This window comes from Populus alba, chromosome 5 (assembly GCF_005239225.2).
Source record: "Populus alba chromosome 5, ASM523922v2, whole genome shotgun sequence".
In the NCBI taxonomy this organism is placed as follows: Eukaryota; Viridiplantae; Streptophyta; class Magnoliopsida; order Malpighiales; family Salicaceae; genus Populus; species Populus alba.
This window is the reverse complement of record NC_133288.1, coordinates 818,006-845,993: the sequence shown is the minus strand read 5'-3', so window position 1 is coordinate 845,993 and position 27,988 is coordinate 818,006. Positions and strand designations below refer to the sequence as shown.

Genomic DNA, 27,988 nt, shown 5'->3' with positions numbered 1-27,988 from the left:
ATCTATGTAGTACGATGAAAATACATAATATTTCTTCTTACATACCAAAAAAATATTTATTTTCAGTACACTACTCACCTACTATTTCTTTTGTTTTCTTCTTGGGCATAATCACCAAGCCTGTATTCATGTACAATCTAGAACAAAATGGAATTACATTGCAGGACGTTGGTTTCTTAGATCAATTTTCTTCAGAGTTCACAGCTATGACAATAAGCTACCAAACACAAACATGTTCTTGAAAAATTTGGTAAACAAACTTAAATTATCTGTAACATTTACAGACTCTGATGACTGATCACTGAAACTTCATTTTTTTTTTCCTGTTTGTTGAGCAAGTCCAAGCAAGCACTAGGATAACTTACTGGTGAAAAATATTAATCTAAAATTTACACTTACTGATAACATGCATGTAGATATCTTATTGGTTGGGTTTTACAATTTACACTTTCTAATTTATAAAACCAGGAGTAAATCACATATATCAGAGGTTTAGGTAGCTTCCTGCCCATGTGAAAATACAAGAACGACAGGTTAAATTTGAACACATGTTATCCTATTGAAATATGACATGTGTTGTTGGACACATGCCAAGCACATTATCACATGAACAATGAATCAGCGGAAGGAATTTTTAGTTAGATATTAGTCTTAAGATTTAAAATTAAAAAAAAAAATCATCATTTTTTTAATACCATATCAGCCCCCTAACTTATAAAAATGACAAATGATACCACTGGCTATCCCATGCTATAGCTGGCTATATGTGAGGCCTTAATTTGCCTAGGGCCATATCCATATGGTCCACATGATAATTTTCTTAAATGAAAAAAATGTTATCTTTCATGCGCAATGAATCAGTAGAAGGAATTGTTAATTAAGCTTGGAACCCTGTAGCAAACATCTGAGATAGAAACTGCATCAAGGGTTTTTGTTTTTCCGTTCTTCAAATTTTTGGCGAGAGAAAAGAGATCAGGATTGGTGATTCTGGAGCAAGTAGCCATGGACATGATCGCAGTGCAGGTGGCGCTCGAGAAACTGGCTTCCTTTGTAGCGGAAGAAACACGGTTCTTGGGAGGAGTTAGAGGGGCAATCGTTGAACTACAAGATGATTTGTATAGCATGAAATCTTTCCTTCAGGATGCGGAAGAAAGGAGTGAGAGTGATCAAGGACTGAGAGCCTGGGTCAAACAAGTGAGAGATGTGGCTTATGATGCTGAGGACATTCTTGAAGAGTTCATGCTCCGGTTTGCTCCATCTCACGGGAGTGGTTTTATCCATTATCTTCGCAATTCATATCGTTCCATTCGTAAATTAAGCGCACGGCACCGTCTGGCAGTACAGCTACAAAGCATTAAAGCAAGGGTGAAAGCCATTTCAGAGAGAAGAAATGCATTTTCTTTGAATAGGATAGACATGCCATCAACCTCCGGTGCTACCGTAGAGAAATGGCATGATCCCAGGTTAGCTGCTCTTTACTTAGATGAAGCTGATGTCGTGGGTGTTGCTACCCATATTTTGACCCATGTTTTTGATATATTTTCAAAAAAAATTCAAAAATAGAGAAAAACAAAGAAAATCCAAAAAAATATGTTTTTTAATATATTTTTGTCATTTTAGCATTTTCAACGTCGTCTAAAAAAAAGAATTTAAATTTTTAAAAGATTTTTAAACGCGTTCAACTTTTCACACGTCATTTTTAAAATCATTGATTTTCCTCGTTGAGTCGACATTGATATTGCTCGTTTTCAAAAAATACAAAAAAACAAGAAAAATCAAATTTTACAAAAAAAAGTTAAGGGACCAATTTTGAAAACTTGGCAATATTTTTTGCCTATAAATACTGGTTTCCAACACTTACAAAAGGGGGGTAATTTTGAAAACATCAAAAAAATACAAAAAACCTAAACCCTAAAAAACCCAAAAACACAGCCGCCCCATACCCTGTTCATTTTTTTCTCCGGCCAAGCTGCCTTCCCCCCTCCTGGTTTTGAACTTTTTTTTCTTGGAAGCCGCCGCCGCACACTTGACCCTCCTTCTCCTCGACTGGAACTCCCTTTCACTGCCTCCACACCGGAGCCTTCATCAGGAGCTTTCTCTTCTCCCTCAACCGATCGGCCAGCCCCACACTCCCCCTTGTGATTTTTTGTTTCTTCTTCTTCGATCGCCGACCGGATCCGGCCTCCCTTTCCTTAGCCACCGAGCAACAGTCGACCCATCAACCTCCTCAGCAGCGACGGCCACCACAGCAGCCGGCCACTACCCCTTTCTCCCCCCCGGGTCAACGAACAGACCCGAACACAGCAACAAGCAACCACCGATCGCCTCCTTCAACCGACCACCGACAGCTCCCCCTGCGATCGCCGGCCATCCAAAGCAGAGGAGAAGACGAAACCCACAACCAATTGGCCCGCCGTGAAGTCAAAGAAGGAGAGAAGAGAGGTAGATCTGGAAAACAAAAAAAAAAATTAAAACCGACTGCTTGTTGTGTTTTTTTGTTCTTGTTGCAGGCGACGGTGACCCTCACCGCCGGTGGAGGAAGACAGGGGAGAAGAAGGCGCTCTCGATCCACTGGTTTTCGGCCTTCATCGGCGACGCATGAACCCACGCGCCGCCAGTGGCGGTGGCGCGTGGGAAGACGCGCCGCCACTGTTTCTGCCCTCAGAAGTCTTCCCAACACTGTTCCCGTGCACTGTTCCTGCATGTTCTGGAAGCCTTAGGATGTTTTAGGGTTTGCTTTGTAATTTTAAATTGTTTGATGTAATTGTTTTGTTGTTTTTTTGAACCATTTGTACTTTGTAAATATGGATGTAAAAGAAAAGAAAAAAAAAAGAAAAGAAAAAAAATAGTGAAAAGTGTATGTATGCTTTTTTTTTTTTGTATTTGTTTTATGAATGTTTTATTCATTTTCTTATTTATGATAAAATTGCAAAGATTAAAGAAGAATTTAATATTTTGATTGGATCACGGTAAAGATTTATTAACTTATACGTAAGTTGTATTTCTAACATCCGATGAAAAGATAAAATTTTAAAACTTCTTTAAACACGTCAAAAATCACGAAGCAGCTTACCTCAGGTAGGGTGCGTTAGGGGTGCTAATACCTTCCCTAACCACAACAAGTCCCTTACCCGCGAATTTCTGACATGACCAGTATATCCAGTTTCCTAGTAGCCCGCAATCAATTACTAGGTGGCGACTCCAACGAACCAAATTCAATCAAACGCAACAACGAGATAAAAATCGCCAGCCGATGCCGCGCGCTGATTTTTTTAGGGTGCGACAGAATGACGACTCCACTGGGGAAGGTACTGTTTTTGACATTATTGGACTAAGCTTTGTGTATTTGATGTGTTTAAGTTTTTTGCATTTTTATCTTTTTGTTAATATTTTTTTCCATGCATTTTATAGAATTGTTTTCATGCATCACCTGTATTTATTTTTGAAAGCACACATAAGCTTCTAGGTTAGGTGGGGAACTAGCGATCTGCCCTAAGACTATTGGTCAGGGTTCAGATGCGTGAAACACCCAACTCATATCTGAGTGCCTGTTTGGTAATGGTGGGTATACGTGCCTTAACCACTCCTTGCAACGCCCCCATACTGTCTTTACGAAGAACGTCACTGGGCAGATATGAGACCCTCTTGAGACCAGATAGAAAACCTACCCATGTTCACATAATGAATAGAACCTGTCCTTAGGTTGTATGTGTTATCGTTATTTGCATAAGGGCAAACCCTTCTTGAAGCATCTTGAACTCAAGACTTGTGGGTGACATATTGGCCGTCACTCCGAAAATTTTCATTGTAGAGTTTGAGCAAAAATCACGATTCTTGTTCCATCATACAAGAGTTATGACCATATTGTCACCCCTCGAAGGGCGAGTTCATCATGTTGATTACATGTTCATACATTTATCATGCATGTACCGGGTTGAAAGGTAGGTCCCCCACACAAGCTGTGTTGCACGTGATTGAAGAAAGATGATGGAAGTGAAGAAAGATGTCAGATAAAGGCTCATTATCAGATTAAGCTTGAGAGCATCAAAGGCAAAGTAGTTGCAATCAGATTTGCTCGAACAAGTGTTGGGGCATTAAATGGAAAGAGAGTATCTGCACAATCTTCTGTGGGAACACTGCTTGTTCATGTCCAATTGAAGCTGTATCTCTCCTTTTTTCAGTCATGAACAAACAACAACAACGCCTTCAGTCATCAACTAATAACAACTCCGATTCTTGTCTAGTTGCACTGTTAAATGTTCATCGCCTCCACATCATCTAATGGAACCAAACGACTACTAGCCTCCTGTACATGGTGCATTAGTCTGCTTTGAAATTACCCCGATTATGTCCAGTTCAGCAGCACAAGATGGTCTGAAAAACCATGATTAAACACTGAACTTCAAGGTGGCAGAGCTCTCTACAAAAATCCATTCATGGCTCTGCAAGTTGAGAGTGCAAGAGGGGATTTACTAATTGCATATACTACAAATATTTCTCTCATCCTCTCAAGGCCCTCCAGAAATTGCCTAGTTTGGTGATGCTTGAACTCCGTCAAGCTTATGCAGGGGAAGAACTGTGTTGTGATCCTAGTGGATTTTCAAAGCTGAAGAGGCTAGGTCTCCATGAACTGGAGAGATTGCGGCGCATCAGAATAGCAAAGGGATCAATGCCTGGGTTAGAGAGGCTAGACATCACAGCATGCACGGTGCTAGAAACTGTGCCGGATGGGATTGAAAACCTGAAAAATATAGGAGACCTGGTTCTGTGGTATATGCCTTCAACGTTCATCAAGACAATAGAGAGCTACCGTGGTGAAGATTTCTGAAGAGTTCAACATATCACAACAATCACCCGTATCTACGAGAGCCAGGGGAGACGGGTCTCTGAAACTCTTCTGTAAGTAGAGGGGTTAACTACGGAGAGGACTACAGTTTCCGGAATATCATTATCTCTGTCAAGTGCCTCAGGTCTGTACAGACGTTTCATCATGTAATGCTGAGCCTCAGAAAACAGAAAACTGCTGCTCTTCCCTCCTCTTCTCTGCTCCTTTGTCTCTGTTTTGCTGTTGTTGAATCTTCCAACCTGCTATCTTGCCCATGTTTTATAATTTACACTTTCTAATTTATAAAGCCAGGAGCAAATCACATACATCAGATATTTTTTGTTGCCCCAAGTTCATTTTGAGGAAGACCCCGTTCCACAAGCTTGAAGAAAAACAATAACAAATAATAGAATAATGAAAATAATTGTAGGGTCTAAGATCAAATCAATTGCTTAAACTGAATCACAATTTATTTTAATCATGTCAAATTTTCATGTTGAAAATAATTTGTGTGCATAATAGTAAAACCACAATAATTCTTCAATGAAGTAAAACCACCTGCGGCGCCAATAAGGATTTATGTGCATAATAGTTGCGATTGACAACACCACAATTATGTTGCAATGAATATTCAGTTCATGGTGCAAAGAAAATTGGGGCAAAATATTCTAATGAAGTCAGGAAACGGTTAACATATTTATCACTGCAAATATTCCTTCACTAATTTGTTCATGCACAAGAGAGAATGGTGGACAGAGTCGCGGTTCATTCTTTCTTAGTATAACTGAGAACAAATGGCAAGCACCAACCCCTATGTCCATCTGAAGATGTGCACACGTCTGCACACAAAACAGTAGCAATTGCTTAAGCGCTCTTCAATGAAGTAATTAAAACCATCTTCTTCTCCAGTAAGGATTTATGTAAAGAGCTGCTGCATTTGCCAACAACACAATTATGTAACATGCCTCAAAGCTCACAATGAAAGCATCCATGTCTATGAAACCATTATTATCTTCTTGTCAATTATTAGGTACAGGCTGCAATTACGAGTTTGTTTCACTGCAATATCGCAATGGAGGTCCACAAAGAAGAGGATTTCCCACATAACTGCTTTCATCAAAGGTGCCAAACTGAGCTTTCCTCTCTGGAGTTTTACCGGACAAGTTATTGTATGCAACACTGAAAACCTCCAATGTGCTCACCTCAATAAGCTGCGAAGGGATGATACCGGTCAATTTGCTGTGAGAAAGATCCAAACTCTCAATCTGTTTCAGGTTCGAAAGAGTTGCGGGGATGGATCCAATGAGATTGATGTGTGATAGATTTACTGCTCGCAGCTCACATACAATTTCAAAATTTGATGGGATTTTGCCAGTGAATCCGTTACAAGAAAAATCAATACCAGACATGAAAGTAGGAAGATCATCTTGATAGGAGTAAGACTGTCTTTTGTTGAGAACTCGACAGATTAATCTGCAATGTTGTTTGTGTACTTATTTTCACGATAAGAATCGCCTACTTGAGGCAAATCCATCAGTACAAGATTTAACTGATCAAAATATTGAATACTAGGCCAAGTAAAGGATACATAGCATTTTGCAGCGTTTGCCATGAAAGTTAAATTGGATAAACAAGAGGATAAAGGACCCGAGAGCTTAATATGCGAAATATCCAACATGCTTAACAGTTCTAATGAGCATAAATGATCTGGGAAATCACCGTGAAAATGATTAGTTTTTAGAAGAACACTCAATGTTGACAGAATGCTAATCCAAGATGGAAGGGAGCCAGAGAAGTTATTGTTTGAAAGATCTTTCAGAAAATGCATGTGTCAACGGACCGCTTAATTGATTTTTTTTTTTTTTTGATTTACATGGGTGTCCGGGCTAGCTTGCGCGCACCACGACTAATCCCACGGCCCACTGAACATCCTGCAAACCCAGTGAGCATGTAAGGCACCGCGGGAGTGACAGGCGTACACATGGAGGTTTGAACCCTGGTGGGGTGGAAAGGAACAAGTCCCTTCCACCACTAGGCCAAGACCCTTCCACCACTGAACATCCCTTAATTGATTTTTGTATAGATGGGTATGGGATCATTGTGGTCGGTTGAAGCAAAGTGGAATCGACCCGGATAAACTGTTCTAAAAGGTAAAAATATTAAAGGATGTCAAACTTACAAAAAAAAAAAAACTCTTGGAATTCAACTTGATTTCTGATTTTTCTGAAAATCTAGGTTAAGGATGTTTTAGAATACCTTTTGTTATCAGAATGTCATAAATCACCCTAGCTATTTCGAGCGCACAGAACTAGCAATTTGTTCTTTTTTGGCCCAAATTCTATCGTTTAGGCCACCGCTTCCCTAGTTTTAACGTTTTTCCATTTTGGCAACTTTACAGGATTTTATTTGTGGTGATTTTTTTTCTTCTCATTTCTTTCTTATTCTAGGAAGTATTTTTATTTATTGAATAATCAATATTTATCTATTTTGGCAATTTTCTCAGCCCTAGCTATTTAAGCCTTACTTGTGGCATAGTTTTGAAACCCGACCTGATCAAGTGAGCGGGTCACGGGTTAGATGGGTTGACCCGGGTCAACTCCAAAAAAAAACCCAAAACCAGCTGCTCTCTCCCTCTTCCTAGTCTTTATATTTCCACCAAATATCGAAGAAAATGAGCCAGCTTAGTGAGCAGTATTCTGGCTGTCAAGAACCTAGAAGGGGCAAAAAACCTATCAAGCACAAGAAAGAACAGTCAAGATAACATACATTTCAAGCCCAACAATGGTTAAAGCAACCAATGCCTCCGAGTTTAGGGCAATTGTTCAAGAATTAACAGGAAAAGATTCCAAAGTTGAAGATCCCTTTGATGCGTATTCGATGATTAGCAATGAAGAAGCCAGTCAAGTTCCCAACAATACACCATTTCTGCAGACAGAAGATGGTTTCTTTGGGGGAGATGTTTCAGAGATGTCTTTTGAATTTCAATCTCTTTGTGTTGGGCTGAAATTGAAATTGATGCTAGAAATGAGAAAACAACCAAGAATAAAGAAAACAGAGAGTGAAAGAAGGAGATTCAAACCTTTTTTTATAGAGATCAATGATCAGACGTTCGCTGCTCCTCTGCTGAGTTTCAATTTTCAAAGACAAAGAGTAATATAAAATTAGGTTAATTGCTTCGTTCTTCTTCAGTCTTCAGTCTTCAGTGTTTTGGGATTTTAGATGGCAAAAAACGACGTCGTATAATGACAGTGAAAAAAAAAAATTGGTCGGGTCTCACCTGGGTTTGGCCAGGTGGACCAGGTCCCGGGTCGACCGGGTCCCAGGTTTACCTGCCGGGCTGGTCCAGGTTTTAAAACTCTGACTTGTGGGCTATTTTGAACATCTGGCCTTGTTTGTTTCCCGGAAAGTAGTTTCCGGGAAACCATTTTCCAAACTTTCCTGTGTTTGTTTGTCATTAGGAAAGTTGGTCAACGGAAAACAATTTCCGGTCAGCGGAAAACACTTTCTAGTCAACGGAAAACACTTTCTGGTCAACGGAAAACACTTTCCAGTCAACGGAAAACACTTTCTGGTCAACGGAAAACACTTTCCAGTCAATTTTAGTAAAAAAAAAATTGACTTGGTTTTCAGGAAAGTTTTTTCCTTTTGGAAAGTGAATTCCGGGGAAAGTGAATTCCTGGAAAGTGAATTCCAAGAAAGTGAATTCCGATGTTTGGTAGTGTTATGGAAAATGAACTGGAAAACACTTTCCAGTGTTTGGTTATGTCATGGAAAATGAGCTGGAAAATAACTTATTAATATTTTATTTTTCTCAAGTTTATTAAAATAATGAGGAACAAATCTTACAAATTAAAAAAGTTAAATGAGAATGAAATTGAAAAAAAAAATATAATTTCATAAATTATCTCAAATAAAACAAATAATAATCAAAATAATAGGGATCAAATCTAAAAAAATTAAAAAAAATGAAAAATGAAGAAATTAAAATAATAATAATCAACATTTCATAAATTATTTCAAATAAAATAAGTAACAATCAAAAGAATGAGGATCAAATTTGATAAATAAAAAATTTCAATAAAAAAATGATAAGGAAAAAGCAAATAACAATTATAAAAATAAGGACCAAAGTTAATATAAAAATAAAATTTTGAGAGATGAAATTGAAAAATAAATATTCAAAACAAAATATATATAGCAATCAAAAGTTTGAGGATCAAATTTGATATAATTAGCAAATAATGACATTTCTAAATTTTTCACAACTTCCGGAAAGTGTTTTCCCCTCAAATTTTTCAGGAAAACACTTTCCAGAAAACCAAGCAAAATTTTCCTTTTACTGGAAAGTGTTTTCCATTGACCAACTTTCCTACTGGCAAACAAACACAAGAAAGTTTGGAAAGTGATTTCCCGGAAACCACTTTCCGGAAAACAAACACAGCTAAAAGGAAAACACTTTCCTGAAAACCAAGTCAATTTTTTTTTTTTGACTAAAATTGACTGGAAAGTGTTTTCCGTTGACCGGAAAGTATTTTCCGTTGACTAGAAAGTGTTTTCCGCTGATCGAAAAATGTTTTCCGTTGACCAACTTTCCTAATGACAAACAAACACAGGAAAGTTTGGAAAATGGTTTCCCGGAAACTACTTTCCGGGAAACAAACAAGGCCTTAGCTGTGTTTGTTTTTCGGAAAGTGGTTTCCGGAAAATCACTTTCCAAACTCTCTTGTGTTTGTTTGCCAGTAGGAAAGTTGGTTAATGGAAAACACTTTCCAGTAAAAGAAAAATTTGGCTTGGTTTTCAGGAAAGTGTTTTCCTGAAAAATTTGAGGGGAAAACACTTTCCGGAAGTTGTGAAAAACTTAGAAATGTCATTATTTGCTGATTATATCAAATTTGATCCTCAAACTTTTGATTGCTATATATATTTTGTTTTGAATATTTATTTTTCAATTTCATCTCTTAAAATTTTATTTTTATATTAACTTTAGTCCTTATTTTTATAATTGCTATTTGCTTTTTCCTTATCATTTTTTTATTGAAATTTTTTATTTATCAAATTTGATCTTCATTCTTTTGATTGTTACTTATTTTATTTGAAATAATTTATGAAATGTTGATTATTATTATTTTAATTTCTTCATTTTTAATTTTTTTTTTAATTTTTTAGATTTGATCCCTATTATTTTGATTTTTATTTGTTTTATTTGAGATAATTTATGAAATTATATATTTTTTTTCAATTTCATTCTCATTCAACTTTTTAATTTGTAAGATTTGTTCCTTATTATTTTAATAAACTTGAGAAAAATAAAATATTAATAAGTTATTTTCCAGCTCATTTTCCATGACATAACCAAACACTGGAAAATGTTTTCCAGTTAATTTTCCATAACACTACCAAACATCGGAAAATACTTTACCGGAATTCACTTTCCAAAAGGAATTCACTTTCCTGCAAACAAACGGAGCCAAGAGTTTATTTCAGATTTTTCTCTGCTGTTAGGTCTCTTTCAAGCCCATTTTGCTTAATCCATTCCATTATCCCTCTCGTTCTCAATTTTCAGCTACATCAATGTCTTTGTTATTTAATTAATATCAATAAAAATTTTGAGAACATGCCATAAAGTAAAAAAAAAAAAAAATTTACTTTATGTGTAAAGGCCCCTTTACAAGGGTTCAAGCAATGATTGCAGCCTTTATCAGGGGGTCTTATTTTGAACTCCCAGAGAGCAATACAGGCCTGCATTGCTTTTCTTGGATCTGTCCTTGTAAATTTAACATTATTGTGGCTAATCGACAAGCATCAAAACACAGCACTATCAAGGATCAAACCAGAAGATTGATTAAACGGATACCAAAGGAAAAGAAAACATTATCGATTTGGGTTTTTTTAAGCTAAAATTATTTTATGAAGCTCGTAATTGATGGTTTTATTTATTTATTTTTTGTAAGCCACTGTTAATGTTTTTTTTTTTTTTTTTAATTTTTTCCTTTCTTCGATCAAATTCATTTTGATGATGTGGATTATAGGAATCTTGACTTCACAAGTCTACGGAGAAAAGCAAAGCAGTAAACAAGAAGTTGGAATTAATATGCTTTAATCCAACACCACAAACCGAGCGATCTGTGCCGTGAAGACTCTCTCATTCAATGAAGCCCAAGTCTCCCTTGGATAATTAATTCAGCATAGAAAATTCAATGATACAGATAATTGGGAATCTTGACTTCACAGTCTACGAAGAAAAACAAGTGCTAGTGGAAGAAGAAAAACAAGTTTCTTAAAAAAAACTATTTTAGTGCTCTTGAATTTTTAAAAAAAATTTAAGAATTGAAAAAATAATTTCCATTCCCAATTAATAAACATGTTTTTTTTAAGAATTCATTCTGCTGGTCATATAAAAAAAATTCAACCAATGATTAAACTTGCAAAAAAGCAATAAAAGAATTGCTTTTTCATAATCGAGGTACTACCTGATGTGTACTTAACACAACAGAATTTGAGAGAAAAGAAATGGGGGAAAGAAGAGTTTAAAGAAGAACAGTTTATTTCATGATATCTTCTCTCCCGTAGGCCAGAGCTTTTATAGGCCTTTGGTTCCAGAAGTTACAAGCAGATTAAAAGCAATAAAAGAGGAATATCAGTTACTAAGTGATCATGGCTGTTCCACTTCACACGTGGTCATGAATGCCCATGAATTCCCCGCATAACAGACATCTAAAGAAAGTAACTGCAACTAATTAATTCCCACAACCCACGACCAGCTGTGGTTACGTTTTGCCCACGACCCTTTGCATGGCGCAGGTATGCATGTGATAAGGGAATTTTTAGCATATATATTTTTCGTTATTCATGCTTGATTTTTAAATATTTTGGATATGTTGAACAAGAAAATTAGAATTTTGAATCTCTTTTTGAACTATTGACCTCGTGGGAAATTAATGTGTTTTCAGATCTTAGGTTACTAAACAGGCAGAGCCGGGCAGTGAAACTGAACAGTGATTCATTATGTGCTGCAAAGAAGCTATACAATTTAGTTCCGGATGTTCGTAACCATTTTCAAATAGCTGAGATGAAGGTCTACAAAACATATGAAGGGCATATAACTCAGTTTTGTTGTTTCGAAGCCCAAAAAGCGAGTTGAAAAACAAGGATTGAACCAGCCCGAAACTCCTGCACTGCAAAGACTGCTTCGGTTTATGGCCCTTATCTCAGCACTCAGACGTCCAAAAATTGCAAGATCAGTTTTGTTGGAAAGAAAATTTGATTCTCTACAATTTCACCAGAAATAGAGATCTTCTAATTCGCACGTTTTCTACCTCAAATCGGGCCCGCAATGTCTGAGTAGGAAGGAATTTAATGCAGAATAGGAAATTTTCCTCATTACTGCAGGGGGTAGAAAAGCCACAAATATAAAAGAAGAGAAAAAGTGGGGGATAGGACAGACAGAAACCCTACAACATAGAAAATAGAAAGAGAGGAGGCGGCACGAAAGGAACAAAAGAGGGGCAGTGGCAAAACTATTGAAAACCGGGAGGACACCTATCTTTTCGACGGAAATTCTCTGCTCTTGAGTGATGTTCATCGTATCAAGTTTGTTTCTCTTTAATTTAAACTATGGAGTAGACTTTTATTCTGGGATTTTTTGATGTAACCTTACTATGATTATGTGAACAATTTCTTCGATTGAATTATTACATTAAGATGTTGAGTATTTCATTCTATGTGTAATGCTTGCGTGTGTTGGCCAACATCTGCATGATTTAGATTTCAATTTGAAACTGAGAAGTGATAATTGTTTTAGCTATTGTTTGAAATACCGTAAGAAATCTATAGGATAGAGATATCCTAAGAACTTTTGTAATCGTTACAGGTTTTACAGTACTTAATAAATTTCGACAAGTTCAGAACTTTTGTAGAGTATATGAAATTTGTTTGTCGAAATAATTTATTGATGCTCGAGAGAGATTAATATTTACATAAGGAAAACCTGATTATCAACATTAGGAGTAATTAATTTAATCGAGAAAGTTCATGTAAACATAGTTACGGTAAGTCAGAAATCCTAGAACCAGTACAATTGAATTCATTAATATTTAATCCATTGGTTGTTTGTTTTTAATCATTAATTTTTGTTTCATAAACTATCTTATTCGATTCCTCAAATAGATCATAATTTAAAAGACTTTGGTAATTAGTAGTAATTTTTACAAATCCTCGTGGGACGATACTCTACTCATCACTTTATTACTTGTTACAATTTGTGCACTTGCAAATTTAACCAACAAGTTTTTGGCGCCGTTGCCGGGGATTTTAGATAAAATTACTAATAATATCAATATAAATTAAATTTGATCTAATTTGATTGCCTTTTGTCTTCAGCTCTTTAGGTGTGTGTCTTGTGCATGAGAAGCAACAAAAATCAGCCGTTGCTACCTTATAATCCTGAGATTGAGAGAACTGCAAGGGGATTAAGAAAGAAAACGCGAGAGACTCAAAACAATTCAAGCATCATGGCAGACAATGAAAATCCTGAGCAAGATACACGGGCATTGAGAGATTTTGCTCTCCCACAGGTGACAGGAATCCGTTCTGTTATCAGGAAACCAAGGATTGAGGCCAATAATTTTGAGATCAAACCAGCAATACTGCAGATGATTCAGACCTCAGTTCAGTTTTATGGGTTGCCAAGTGATGATCCTAACGCCCATATTGCAAGTTTCTTGGAAATTTGTGACACATTTAAGCATAATGGCGTTACTGATGATGCCATTCGCCTCAGATTGTTTCCATTTTCTTTGCGAGATAGAGCGAAGAACTGGTTAAACTCCATGCCTGCAGATTCAGTTATCAGCTGGGAAGATTTAGCTCAGAAATTCCTTGCTAAATTTTTTCCACCAGCCAAGACAGCAAAAATGCGTATTGAGATAGCTAACTTCGCCCAACTTGAGAGTGAACCATTGTATGAGGCATGGGAGAGATACAAGGATTTGCTCAGGCGATGCCCCCACCATGGACTACCGAAGTGGATGCAGGTGCAGAATTTTTACAATGGATTGAATGCCTCCACAAGAACACTAATTGATGCAGCTTCAGGAGGAGCTTTTATGAGTAAGTCACAGGATGATGCTTACAACTTATTGGAAGAAATGGCTATGAACAATTACCAATGGCCAAATGAAAGAAGCGTACAGAAGAAGACTGTTGGGGTGCACGAAATTGATGCAATCACGGCATTAACAGCTCAAGTCCATTCACTAACTCAGCAACTGAAAACCACTCAACTGTCAGCAAATGCCATCCATACAACGTGTGATTTTTGTCATGGAAATCACACGAGTGAAGAATGTCAGGTTGGGAACCCATTCTCTCAAGCAGAGCATGCTCATTTTGTGTCAAATTACAGCCGGCAGAACAACCCCTACAGTGCAACATATAATCCCGGTTGGAGAAATCATCCTAATTTCTCATGGAACAATCAAACTGTCATGAAGAATCCAGTCATGCCATCTTCAAGTGAGCACATGAAGGAGAAATCAAAACTTGAAGAAGCTATGGCACAATTAGCAAACAACACCAGCAGATTCATGACTGATACAAATACCAATCTGCAGAACCAAGCAGCTTCAATTCGAAATTTGGAGGTTCAGGTTGGTCAGTTAGCCAACATGCTCACGGGTAGACAACAAGGAAATCTACCAAGCACAACTGAAATTAATCCTAAGGAGCAATGCAAGGCCATAACTTTAAGAAGTGGAAAAGAAGTGGAGCAGACTGCTGGAAACAAGAGTGCAGGAAGAGAAGAAGAGGAGCAAATGGCCGAACCAATTCAGAATATGAAAAAATCTGATCCTCTGCCAGAACCAATGCAAGAAATAATGCAAAGAATTCCATTTCCACAAACGTCTCAAGAAGAATAAACTTGATAAGCAATTTTCTAAATTTCTTGATGTGTTTAAAAAATTGCAGATTAACATTCCTTTTGCAGATGCTCTTGAACAAATGCCAAGCTATGTGAAATTTCTGAAGGACATCCTCTCAAACAAAAGAAAGCTAGAGGAATATGAGACTGTCGCTCTTACTGAGGAATGCAGTGCTATTTTGCAGAAGAAACTGCCTCCTAAACTTAAGGATCCAGGGAGTTTTACTATACCATGTTCCATTGGAAATTCTATATTTGAAAAAGCTTTATGTGATTTAGGTGCAAGTATTAATCTCATGCCTTTATCTATTTTTAAAAAGCTTGGTTTAGGTGAAGCAAGGCCAACCACAGTAACACTACAGCTAGCTGACAGGTCATTGAAGCATCCGAGGGGAATAATTGAAGATGTATTGGTGAAAGTGGGCAAGTTCATCTTTCCAGCAGACTTCATCATACTGGATATGGAGGAGGATAATGAGATTCCTATCTTGCTTGGCCGGCCATTCTTGGCCACTGGAGGTGCATTAATTGATGTGAAAAAAGGGGAGCTGCGGTTAAGGGTGAATGAAGAGGAGGTGATTTTCAATGTGTTCAAAGCCATCAAACAGCCAGATATGGGGGAGAGTTGCTTCAACATTCAAGTGGTGGACTCCTTAATTAATGAAAAAGTCAAGCTTCCAACTGACCCGTTGGAAGCATGTTTGGTAAATAATGTACTGGAAGAGGATGCTGAAATAGCAGAATATACATGTTGGATGGACTCTTTTGAACCTAACCGCAGAAGATACTTTGAAGATTTGGGACAACCAGCACCAAAGATAAAATCAACCAGTGAACAAGCACCGGTTCTGGAATTGCAACCTCTGCCAGAACACCTTCGGTATGCATATCTTGGAGAAGCTTCCACTTATCCTGTGATAGTCTCTGCAAAGCTGTCCAAAACAGAGGAAGAAAAATTGTTGAGGGTGTTGAGAAAACATAAGGCAGCTCTCGGGTGGGTATTGGCAGATATCAAAGGCATCAGTCCCTCTATTTGCATGCATAAAATTCTATTGGAGGATGAAGTCAAACCAACAGTAGAACATCAGAGAAGGCTTAACCCGACCATGAAAGAGGTAGTCCGAAAAGAAGTTCTGAAATGGTTAGATGCTGGTGTTATTTATCCAATCTCTGATAGCTCATGGGTGAGCCCAGTTCAAGTTGTGCCAAAGAAAGGAGGAATGACAGTGGTAAAGGATGCAAACAACAAATTGATCCCTACTAGACCGGTAACTGGATGGAGGATTTGTATGGATTATCGAAAGCTCAACAAGGCAACTCGCAAAGATCACTTCCCCCTACCATTCATTGATCAGATGCTGGACAGGTTAGCTGGGCATGAATACTACTGTTTCCTAGATGGCTATTCAGGATACAACCAAATAGCCATCGCACCTGAGGACCAGGAGAAGACCACTTTCACCTGCCCTTATGGTACTTTTGCTTTCAGAAGAATGCCTTTTGGGTTGTGTAATGCACCAGCTACCTTTCAAAGGTGTATGATGGCTATTTTTTTAGATATGGTGGAGCAAATCATTGAGATCTTCATGGATGACTTTTCTGTATTTGGAACTTCTTTTGATGACTGCCTTGCAAAGTTGGCGTTGGTTTTGGAGCGTTGTGAAAAGACAAACTTGATATTGAACTGGGAAAAATGTCACTTCATGGTAAAGGAAGGTATAGTGTTGGGGCACCGGATTTCAGAAAAAGGAATAGAGGTAGACAGAGCTAAAATTGAGGCAATAGACAAGCTTCTGCCGCCAACTACAGTAAAAGGGGTTAGGAGTTTCCTTGGTCATGCGGGATTTTATAGGAGGTTCATCAAAGACTTCTCTAAAATATCCAAGCCGCTATGTAGTCTGCTGCTAAAAGACACAAAGTTTCAGTTTGATGAGGAATGCAAGACAGCCTTTATGCTGTTGAAAAAGAAGTTAGTGACAGCTCCTATTGTAATTGCACCGGATTGGGAGAAACCATTTGAGCTCATGTGTGATGCAAGTGATTATGCAGTTGGAGCAGTACTGGGGCAACGGAAAAATAATGTGTTTCACACCATATACTATGCCAGCAGAACACTCAACGATGCCCAGCTCAATTATGCCACAACCGAGAAAGAGTTGCTTGCTGTGGTCTATGCATTTGATAAGTTTCGGCCTTACCTGATGGGAAACAAAGTACTGGTATATACTGATCATGCTGCAATTAGACACCTAGTGTCTAAGAAAGATGCCAAGCCTAGACTCATCCGTTGGATCCTATTACTGCAAGAATTTGATGTAGAAATTAAAGACAAAAAGGGGACTGAGAACGTGGTGGCAGATCATCTTTCAAGGCTGGAATTGACACAGCAGCTGGAACCTAAATTCACGGTTATAAATGAATGTTTTCCTGATGAACGTCTCTTAGCAATTTCCACTAACAAATTCTTTCCTTGGTATGCAGATTATGTCAACTTTCTTGCAGGTAAGATCATACCGCCAGATTTTTCCTTACCAGCAAAAGAAGAAATTTTTTTCTGAAGTCAAACACTACTTCTGGGAGGAGCCGATACTCTATCGGCATTGTGCAGATCAAGTCATCAGGCGGTGTGTTCCAGAAGAGGAAGTGACAAATATTTTGAAGCACTGCCATACACTTGAATATGGGGGCACTTTGGAGCACAACGCACTGCAGCCAAAGTTCTGCAGTCAGGTTTTTTATTGGCCCACTATGTTTTAAAGATGCTCATGCTTTTGTTATTGCTTGTGATAGATGTCAGCATACTGGAATATATCTCGAAGAAATGAAATGCCACTACAGAATATCCTAGAAGTTGAATTATTTGATGTTTGGGGCATCGATTTCATGGGACCTTTTCCTTCATCCTATAACAACAAATACATTCTCTTAGCAGTGGATTATGTATCAAAGTGGATTGAGGCAATTGCAACGCCTACAAATGATGGCAAAGGTGGGTACTTAATTTCCTACGAAAGAACATCTTTACCAGATTTGGTACTCCTCGAGCCATCATCAGTGACGAAGGAACTCATTTTTGCAACAAGCAGTTTGAAGCACTGTTATCTAAGTATGGAGTCAGACACAAAAGAGCATTGGCTTATCATCCTCAGACAAATGGCCAAACAGAGGTATCAAATAGAGAGGTGAAGCAAATCTTAGAGAAAACAGTAAGTAATTCTCGCAAAGATTGGGCAAGAAAGCTAGATGATGCATTGTGGGCATATCGGACAGCATTCAAAACACCATTGGGAATGTCTCCATATCGATTAGTTTTTGGAAAAAGCATGTCATCTTCCTGTGGAATTAGAGCATAAGGCATACTGGGCAATGAAACAACTGAACATGGATTTGCAGGTTGCAGGTGAGAAAAGAATCCTGCAACTTAATGAGATGGATGAATTTCGCAATGAGTCCTATGAAAATGCCAAGATATACAAGGAAAGAACCAAGGCATGGCATGACAAACACATTCTATGCAAGGAATTTGTCCCTGGTCAACAGGTATTACTCTTCAATTCACGGCTCCGCTTGTTTCCTGGTAAGCTTAAATCATGATGGTCAGGACCATTTACAATTGTGAAGGTATTTCCTTATGGAGCAGTAGAGGTCACCCATGATGAAAAGGGAACATTCACAGTGAATGGGCAGCGTCTGAAGCATTATAGGAATGGAGAGTCTATTGGGAAAAGGGATGATATCCCTCTCACTTCATCTTAGATAAATGGAAAAGTCAAGCTAATGACTATAACTAAGCGCTGATTGGGAGGCAACCCATAAAAAAAAAAAAAAAAAAAAAAAAAAAAACCCTTATGTGTTTAATTGAGTTGTGCAGGAATTGATGATACAAGAAAAAGACAGGAGCAGCAACAAACTCACACCCACAACGTCACAAGGAAGTATTCGTAAGCCTTTCTATTCTTTATTTTTCCATTGAGGACAATGTGATATTTAAGTTTGGGGGAGACATTGCATGCTTTGACTATGAAAGACACTGCACACTAGAACCATGAAAACAGAGGGTGAAAAGTGATATGCATTTAAGACCAACGTTGACATTTTTAGGTGCTTCATGATGTAACCATGATATTTCTTGGCTTAGAGCGGATGATATCTTATAAAGTTGGATTAAGCATGGCTATTTTCTTTTGAATTGTTGAAGTACACTTTTCCAGTACAATCATGTGAATTGTGTAGTTATGCATAAGAGATAAGTGTGCTGTTCTTTCTTGTTATTACCCTCTAAGAAAAATATCAAAACAAGGAGTGATAATGAGTATGAAATTGAATGAATAAGTATATGATGTGTATCTACTCCAATGTTTTGAGTTGCTTAGTAACTAGGAGTATTCATCACAAATGTTTACTTTTACGTCAAACGGCAGCTTAAAATATGAGTATGCAAAGCATTTTAAGTTTATGACCTGTTAAGTAACCGGGTGCATTCATCACAAATGTTTGTATTCGCGTCAAAAGACAAGTGATAAATTTAAAAAAATCACCCTTGTCAAAAGACAAGTAAAAGTGTGTTATTACTCCTAAAGTTGGCTACCTTGTTTCAAAAAAAAACAAAAAAAAAAAAAAAAAAAAAAGTAATGACGGGAATGATTGTGCACGGTTCAAGGATGCTAATCACATGAAACACATGGATGAGTTGGAAGTTTGTACAACGACCTGGGAAGAGAGTAGAAATGTTTTAATTTTTCATTATCTAATATTGTCTATGAGCTAAATCAAGAAGTGAACGCTGCATGATGGGGCCTTTTAAATGTGAAAGTTGAACTTATCATGAGCTTTTAGCACTCTGCTTTCATGGTTTCCTTTTTGCTTGAGGACAAGCAAACATTCAAGTTTGGGGGTATTTGATAAGGGAATTTTTTAGCATATATATTTTTCGTTATTCATGCTTGATTTTTTAAATATTTTGGATATGTTGAAACAAGAAAATTAGAATTTTGAATCTCTTTTTGAACTATTGACCTCGTGGGAAATTAATGTGTTTTTCAGATCTTAGGTTACTAAACAGGCAGAGCCGGGCAGTGAAACTGAACAGTGATTCATTATGTGCTGCAAAGAAGCTATACAATTTAGTTCCGGATGTTCGTAACCATTTTCAAATAGCTGAGATGAAGGTCTACAAAACATATGAAGGGCATATAACTCAGTTTTGTTGTTTCGAAGCCCAAAAAGCGAGTTGAAAAACAAGGATTGAACCAGCCCGAAACTCCTGCACTGCAAAGACTGCTTCGGTTTATGGCCCTTATCTCAGCACTCAGACGTCCAAAAATTGCAAGATCAGTTTTGTTGGAAAGAAAATTTGATTCTCTACAATTTCACCAGAAATAGAGATCTTCTAATTCGCACGTTTTCTACCTCAAATCGGGCCCGCAATGTCTGAGTAGGAAGGAATTTAATGCAGAATAGGAAATTTTCCTCATTACTGCAGGGGTAGAAAAGCCACAATATAAAAGAAGAGAAAAAGTGGGGGATAGGACAGACAGAAACCCTACAACATAGAAAATAGAAAGAGAGGAGGCGGCACGAAAGGAACAAAAGAGGGGCAGTGGCAAAACTATTGAAAACCGGAGGACACCTATCTTTTCGACGGAAATTCTCTGCTCTTGAGTGATGTTCATCGTATCAAGTTTGTTTTCTCTTTAATTTAACTATGGAGTAGACTTTTATTCTGGGATTTTTGATGTAACCTTACTATGATTATGTGAACAATTTCTTCGATTGAATTATTACATTAAGATGTTGAGTATTTCATTCTATGTGTAATGCTTGCGTGTGTTTGGCCAACATCTGCATGATTTAGATTTCAATTTGAAAACTGAGAAGTGATAATTGTTTTAGCTATTGTTTGAAATACCGTAAGAAATCTATAGGATAGAGATATCCTAAGAACTTTTGTAATCGTTACAGGTTTTACAGTACTTAATAAATTTCGACAAGTTCAGAACTTTTGTAGAGTATATGAAATTTGTTTGTCGAAATAATTTATTGATGCTCGAGAGAGATTAATCTTTACATAAGGAAAACCTGATTATCAACATTAGGAGTAATTAATTTAATCGAGAAAGTTTCATGTAAACATAGTTACGGTAAGTCAGAAATCCTAGAACCAGTACAATTGAATTCATTAATATTTAATCCATTGGTTGTTTGTTTTTAATCATTAATTTTTGTTTCATAAACTATCTTATTCGATTCCTCAAATAGATCATAATTTAAAAGACTTTGGTAATTAGTAGTAATTTTTACAAATCCTCGTGGGACGATACTCTACTCATCACTTTATTACTTGTTACAATTTGTGCACTTGCAAATTTAACCAACAGCATGCATGATGGACTGTTTGTCCATATCATTCCTTCCCACCCGAAGAATCCTTGTCCTCAAGGATAAACTCCGGATATGATCGGGAGAAACGCCATTGATTTTCCCATGTTGCATCTTCGACTGGGGCCCCCACCCATTTGACCAGCAGTTCCTTGCGTGGGCGATACCGTCCTTTTTGGATGATGCGTTTGTCCAGTATGGCCTCTGGTTGGGGAAGCAGTGTAGAATCCTTTGAAACAGGAGGAAGAACTGGGGAGGCCGGGGCCGAAGTGCCCACATGTTTTTTTAAAAGGCTAACGTGGAACACATCGTGGATTAAAGATCCAACTGGTAATTCCAACCGATAGGCAACAGAACCCACCCTAGCCAACACACGATAGGGTCCAAAAAACCGTGGGGATAGTTTTAGGGACCGCCGAAAATGGACTGAGTTTTGGCGATATGGGTGAAGCTTTAAGTAAACATAATCCCCGACATTGAATACTACGTCTTTACGACTTTGATCCGCCTGCATCTTCATTCTGTCCCGTGCGACATTCAGATTGAGACGTAGCTCTTGTAATAATTCAGACCTGCTGCGGAGGAGGTCATCAACAACTTGAATTTTTGTAGTCCCTGGCACATACGAGAGCAGTGAAGGAGGAGGCACACCGTAAACAACCTCAAAAGGTGATAGTTTGGTGGCGGTATGCACGGAGGTGTTGTAACTGTACTCGGCCCAGGAAACCCACTCTATCCATTTGTTGGGCTGTGCACTGGTGAAGCAACGGAGGTACTGTTCCAGTGTGCGGTTAACCACCTCTGTTTGGCCGTCGGTCTGGGGATGGTAACTGGAACTCATCGTCAAGTTGGTCCCATGCAATTGGAATAGAGTTTTCCAGAACGAACTCACGAAAATCTTGTCCCTATCACTTACAATGGATTTCGGCATTCCATGAAGGCGAATAATGTGATCAGTGAAGGCTTTAGCAACTGAGGATGCTGTAAATGGGTGTTTTAATGGCACGAAATGGGTGTATTTGGACAAGCGGTCCACAACCACCATAATGACAGTAAAACCTTTGACTGGTAATCCCTCCACAAAATCCATGGAAATGTCAGTCCATACCTATAGGGGAATGGGCAAGGGTTGGAGCAAGCCGGCTGGTTTGGTGTTGTCATACTTACATTGTTGGCATACCTCACAGTGCTTAATAAAGTTTTTAACAGCCGCTCGTAACCCCGGCCAGTTGAAGCTTTTCTTGAGGCGACTGAGAGATTTATGGTATCCAAAATGTCCCCCGGTAGGAGAGGAGTGATGTTCCTTCAGAATAGCAGGGAGTAAGGAAGATGAAGGACTCAGGTACACACGTCCCTTCTTGTACCAAACTCCATCACGTTGAAAATAAAGCTTGTGATGCAGAGGTGAAGTTGGATTCTCCAACTGAGCATAGAAGGGATCTTGGGATACTTCTTGTTGGAGAATAGCCCACCAGTCAGCTACGGGCATTGAAATGGCCGCGCAACTCCATTCTGTCACCCTTGACAATGCATCCGCTCCTTGATTCTCCTGGCCCTTCTTATATTGGATCGTGTAGTCATACCCCATGATCTTGGGCAGCCAACGTGCTTGAGTGGGTGTCGTAATCCTCTGTTCTAATAAATATTTTAGGCTTCTCTGGTCCGTTCGAACAATGAATGGTTTGCCCAAGAGATATGTGTGCCACTTGCGGATAGCTTTCACAATGGCTAACATTTCCTTCTCGTATGTAGACAGGGTGAGAGCTGAACCTTTGAGAGCCTCACTATAAAAAGCAACCGGGTGATCTTCTTGTATTAGGATGGCGTCGATTCCTACCCCACACGCATCACTTTCAACAATGAAAGGTTGTGTGAAGTCTGGTAGTCGCAAGGTCGGAGGAGACACCAGTGCTTGTTTTAGCCGATTAAAGGCTGTAGTTGCTTCAGCACTCCAATGGAAACCCTCCTTTATCAACAATCGGGTGAGAGGGGCGGCGATTCCCCCGAATCCACTCACGAACTTGCGGTAGTAACCCGCTAGCCCAAGGAATCCTCTGACACCCTTTACTGTGGTGGGAGTGGGCCATTCATTCACAGCCCTTGTCTTTGCCGGATCTACCTGCACCCCTTCATGTGAAATCAGATGCCCCAAATAGTCTACCTGCATGAATCCAAAACGGCATTTGGATTTCTTAACAAATAGTTGATTTGTGGACAGGATCGTGAGTACCGTCTGGAGATGGGAGAGATGATCCCCCTAATTGTGGCTGTACACCAATATATCGTCGAAGAACACCAGCACAAATTTCCGCAGATGAGGCCTGAATAAATCGTTCATAAGACCTTGGAAAGTGGCAGGGGTGTTGGTGAGACCGAATGGCATTACTATAAATTCATAGTGCCCATCATGTGTCCGGAATGCCGTTTTCGGTATATCTTCTTTTTTTACTCTGATTTGGTGGTACCCTGAACGCAAATCAAGCTTCGAAAAATATCGGGCGTTATGCAATTCATCTATAACCGGAATAGGGTACTTATCTTTGATTGTTATCTGATTCAGGGCTCTATAATCTATGCAGAAGCGCCAACTCCCATCCGCCTTTTTGACCAGCAACACTGGTGATGAAAATGGGCTAACACTAGGTTGAATGAGGCCAGACTCCAGAAATTCTTTTACCATCTTCTCGATTTCATCCTTTTGATAATGTGGGTACCGGTAGGGCCGAACACTAATAGGGCCTTGGTGTGGTTGTAACGGTATGTGATGATCTTGTGACCACTCGGGTTGTTAGCTTTGTTGGAGCCTCGAAGATTGGTTGGAATTCTATCAGTAGTTGTGAAAGATCATCAGGATGATCTGTGGTTGTCTCATTTACTTCCACGGCAACAATCTCTAAAAAAAAAATCTCAACCCCTCTATATTGACCAGCTCTTTGTCACGTAAGATTTTGTGTGGGGACTGCCTCAGCCCCTGAAATATTCTGGTGATTCCGTCTTGTTGGAAGCTCATTGTCAGCTCCTTGTAGTCTGTTTTAATAGGTCCCAGGGTCTCTAACCATTGCACCCCTAATACAGCCTGGCATGCAGCCACTGGAAGCACATAGAAATCTACTTGTATGGTGCACCCTTGAATCATCACGGTGAGGCTCAAACACCGTCCGTTACACTCAATCATCTCACGGTTAGCTACCATTACCCGGAAGGTTTTATCCCGCAACACTGACAGTCCTAATCGGGACACCACAGACTGATCGAGGAAGTTGTGTGTGCTCCCCCATCAATCAAGACAGTAATATCTTGATTTTTTAGTCTACCAATCATGCGGATGGTTTGAGGGTGATTAGCTCCTGAAATTGCATGGAATGAGATTTCTGGGATTGGTTCCATGTCGGAAAGATTGTCTGCGCCTTCTTCGAAATTTAATTCATCTCCAATAGAAATGTCCTCGATCATGAAAAGTTGAGGTCGTTGGCACCGGTGTCCTCGGACAAATTTTTCATCACAATAGAAGCATAACCCTTTTGCTCGCCGATCCCTGGCTTCCTGACTGGTAATTCTTGTAAATCCCCCTTGTGACTTCTGATTTGGGCTTGTGATGGGTGGCGGTCCTAGGAGGCCGACTGAAGTATTGGTGTTGTTTTTCGGGTGTGTTAGGACCCCGGCTGTTCGGAGAACTGGAGTAAATCTTTTCTGCAGCTGGATTCGCTCCTCTACCAACCTTGCTACTCCAATTGCGTCCAATAGTGTGCTCGGCTGTTTGACCTTGACATCCAGCCGTATTTCATCTCGCAAGCCTGCGATGAAACATCCCACCAAATAATTTTTTGGTAATCCATCAATGCGTTGGGATAGTTTTTCAAACTCTGTCTGGTAGGTGCTGACAGTGGTAGATTGTCTGAGGCGAGTGAGGGCTTCTGAAGGGTCTTCGTAGTCGGTTGGCCCGAAACGGTGTAGCACAGCTTGGGAGAATTCTGCCCAAGTGAGATGTCCCTGGAATTTACTCAACCAACGGTGCCATTGGAGAGCATCTTCTTCCAAGTGAAAGGAAGCTAGTTGCACCTTATATTGATGATAGACATTTTTGAATTCGAAATACTGCTCAGCTTTATATAGCCATCCCGTTGGGTCTAACCCATTGAATCTTGGGAAGGACAACTTGAGTTGTGTGTAATTCCGGTCAGCTATTTGGGTGGAATGGAAAATGTCTGTTTGTGAAGGATTCCGAATAACAGGTTGGGTGGATGGGTTAAAATCTTGTGGGTTGGAATTTCGATGGGTCGATGTTTCGGCTTGAAAAAATGGGCTTACCTCTCTTTCCTTGGAATTTTGAGAGTGTGCGTGACGAAGGGCCTGTAACTCAGCCACCACTGTTAGCAGGGTTGCATTCATTTGATCAATGCTATGATTGGCTTGGGTGATGTTGTTATTGGCTTGATCGATCCCTGCTTCGTGACGAGCTAGAGTTTCATTCACCTCGTTTCGAAATTCTGTATTTGTTTTAGTTCGTGTCTCCATGATCAAACCAGGCTCTGATACCAATTGATGTGTACTTAACACAACAGAATTTGAGAGAAAAGAAATGGGGGAAAGAAGAGTTTAAAGAAGAACAGTTTATTTCATGATATCTTCTCTCCCGTAGGCCAGAGCTTTTATAGGCCTTTGGTTCCAGAAGTTACAAGCAGATTAAAAGCAATAAAAGAGGAATATCAGTTACTAAGTGATCATGGCTGTTCCACTTCACACGTGGTCATGAATGCCCATGAATTCCCCGCATAACAGACATCTAAAGAAAGTAACTGCAACTAATTAATTCCCACAACCCACGACCAGCTGTGGTTACGTTTTGCCCACGACCCTTTGCATGGCGCAGGTATGCATGCATGATGGACTGTTTGTCCATATCACTACCTTATATAAATGATGGGCCTATAATTTGTATATTTTTCAATATGTAACCAAACATTAATATGAATGCGTTAAGAGACTTGTCAGAAAATCAAATGCTTGAACAAATGATTTCCCAAGTCTACAAAGAAAAAAGCAAAATAGCTTATACAACAAGTTGGAGGAACACCCCGTTCCACAAGCTTGAAGAAAAACATTAAACCACTAATGAAAATAATTGTGGGGTCCAAGATCAAATCGATTGCTCAAACAACAATCACAATTTATTTTAATTATGTAAAATTTTTATTTTAAAAGAGTTTATGTTGCATAATAATTTTTACTATTAAAAGTAAGCTAGGTTTGTTTTTTTATTTGACTTTAAATATGTCAATTAATCATGTTTTAGATAATATTTTCATCAAATAATTCAATATTACATGATTAGGTTTAGTTAATCAAGTAATTTAATATATAGATAAATTTAACCTAAAACTTTTTTTTTTTGCAAGCCATTGATATTGTCTTTGTATTCATTTTATTGGCCTACATGGTGTTTATGTTGGTCATCTCTGCCCTAACTTTCTTCATTCAAACACATCAGTAATATTTTAATCAATGCATATTTTCTTTCTTTCGTAGTTATATAAATATATTTATATAAAAAAAATGAATTTGTTTTGAATGGACTAATATCATTCAGATTAAGAATATTCAAACAATAATTAATATGGAAGTAAATCAATCTAACAAATATTTATTTCTTAAATTGATGATGTTGATAATATATTGGAAATCTTGACCGACTTCACAAGTCTACGGAGAAAAAGAAGTGCAAGTGGATGATGAAGCTATCGACAAATCACTTCATTCCATGAAAACAGTTGAGGAAGAAATTTTTTGATTCCACAAGATCAAATCAATTGTTCAGAACACATGACTTTCCATGTCTATATATGAAGAAAAACCAAAGTAGTTTACACACCAAGTTGGAGGACCTCCTATCTAATTACTACTATTTAGTACCCATATGGTGTGTTTTGAGTTGTGGTGAAACCTCTTTTTTATTAATTTTTTTTTAATTTTTGAATTATTTTGATGTTAAAAATAATATTAAAAAAATAATAAAGAACAGAGATAAATTTAAAAACCAATCACATAATTAAAACCAATTACAAACGACTTCACAGGTCTACGAAGAAGAAAAAGCAAAGTAGTTTATACAATAAGTTGGAGGAACAGCCCGTTCCACAAGCTTGAAATAATACTTATAACAAATAATAGACTAATGAAAATAATTGTAGAGCCAATATTACATGATTATGTTTAGTTAATCGTGTAATTTTTATTTGACTTTAAATATGTTTATTAACTATGTTTTAAATAATTTTTTCGTCAAATAGAATCAATATTACAGGATTATGTTTAGTTAATCGTGTAATTTAAAATAAAGATAAATTTAGCATAAAACATTTTTTTTTGTAAGCCATTGATATTGTCTTTTGTTTTTATTTTATTGGCCCACACCGTGTCTATTATAATCCATGGTTGCCTGGGCATGCATTTCTTCAATCATAGAATATATCAGAGTAAAAATAAAATTAACGGATCATGTTATCGGACAATAACTTAGGTCTCTTTTGGTAAGTCACTATCTTTCCTGTAATCATGGCTGTAAGGTTTGGTTTCAGCCATGAAAAGATGATTGATAACAACTTAACAAGTGCTGCATGTTGCTTGAAATGTCAAAGATAAATGCTTACATAAATTTTATTTCTTCCGCCAAATTAATTAGCAACAATTGATGATGTTGATAATATGTTGGGAATCTTGACTTCACAAGTCTCCGAAGAAAAAGAAGTGCAAGTGGATGATGAAGCTACCGGGAAATGACTTCATTCCATGAAAAAAGTTAAGGAAGAAATTTTTTTATTCCACAAAATCAAATCAATTGTTCAGAACACATGACTTTCCATGTCTAT

The 27,988-nt window shown here is 38.2% G+C and overlaps 1 protein-coding gene and 1 non-coding gene across 2 annotated transcripts in view; both read right to left on the bottom strand.

Annotated features, from left to right (window-relative positions):
- LOC118034975 (uncharacterized) overlaps positions 1-27,988 on the bottom strand; it is a 56,460-nt gene that overhangs the window by 16,163 nt on the left and 12,309 nt on the right. The window lies entirely within an intron of this gene.
- LOC118035022 (small nucleolar RNA R71) lies at positions 13,735-13,841 on the bottom strand. The gene has a single exon (XR_004685111.1). It is a non-coding gene; the product is annotated as a small nucleolar RNA R71 (small nucleolar RNA).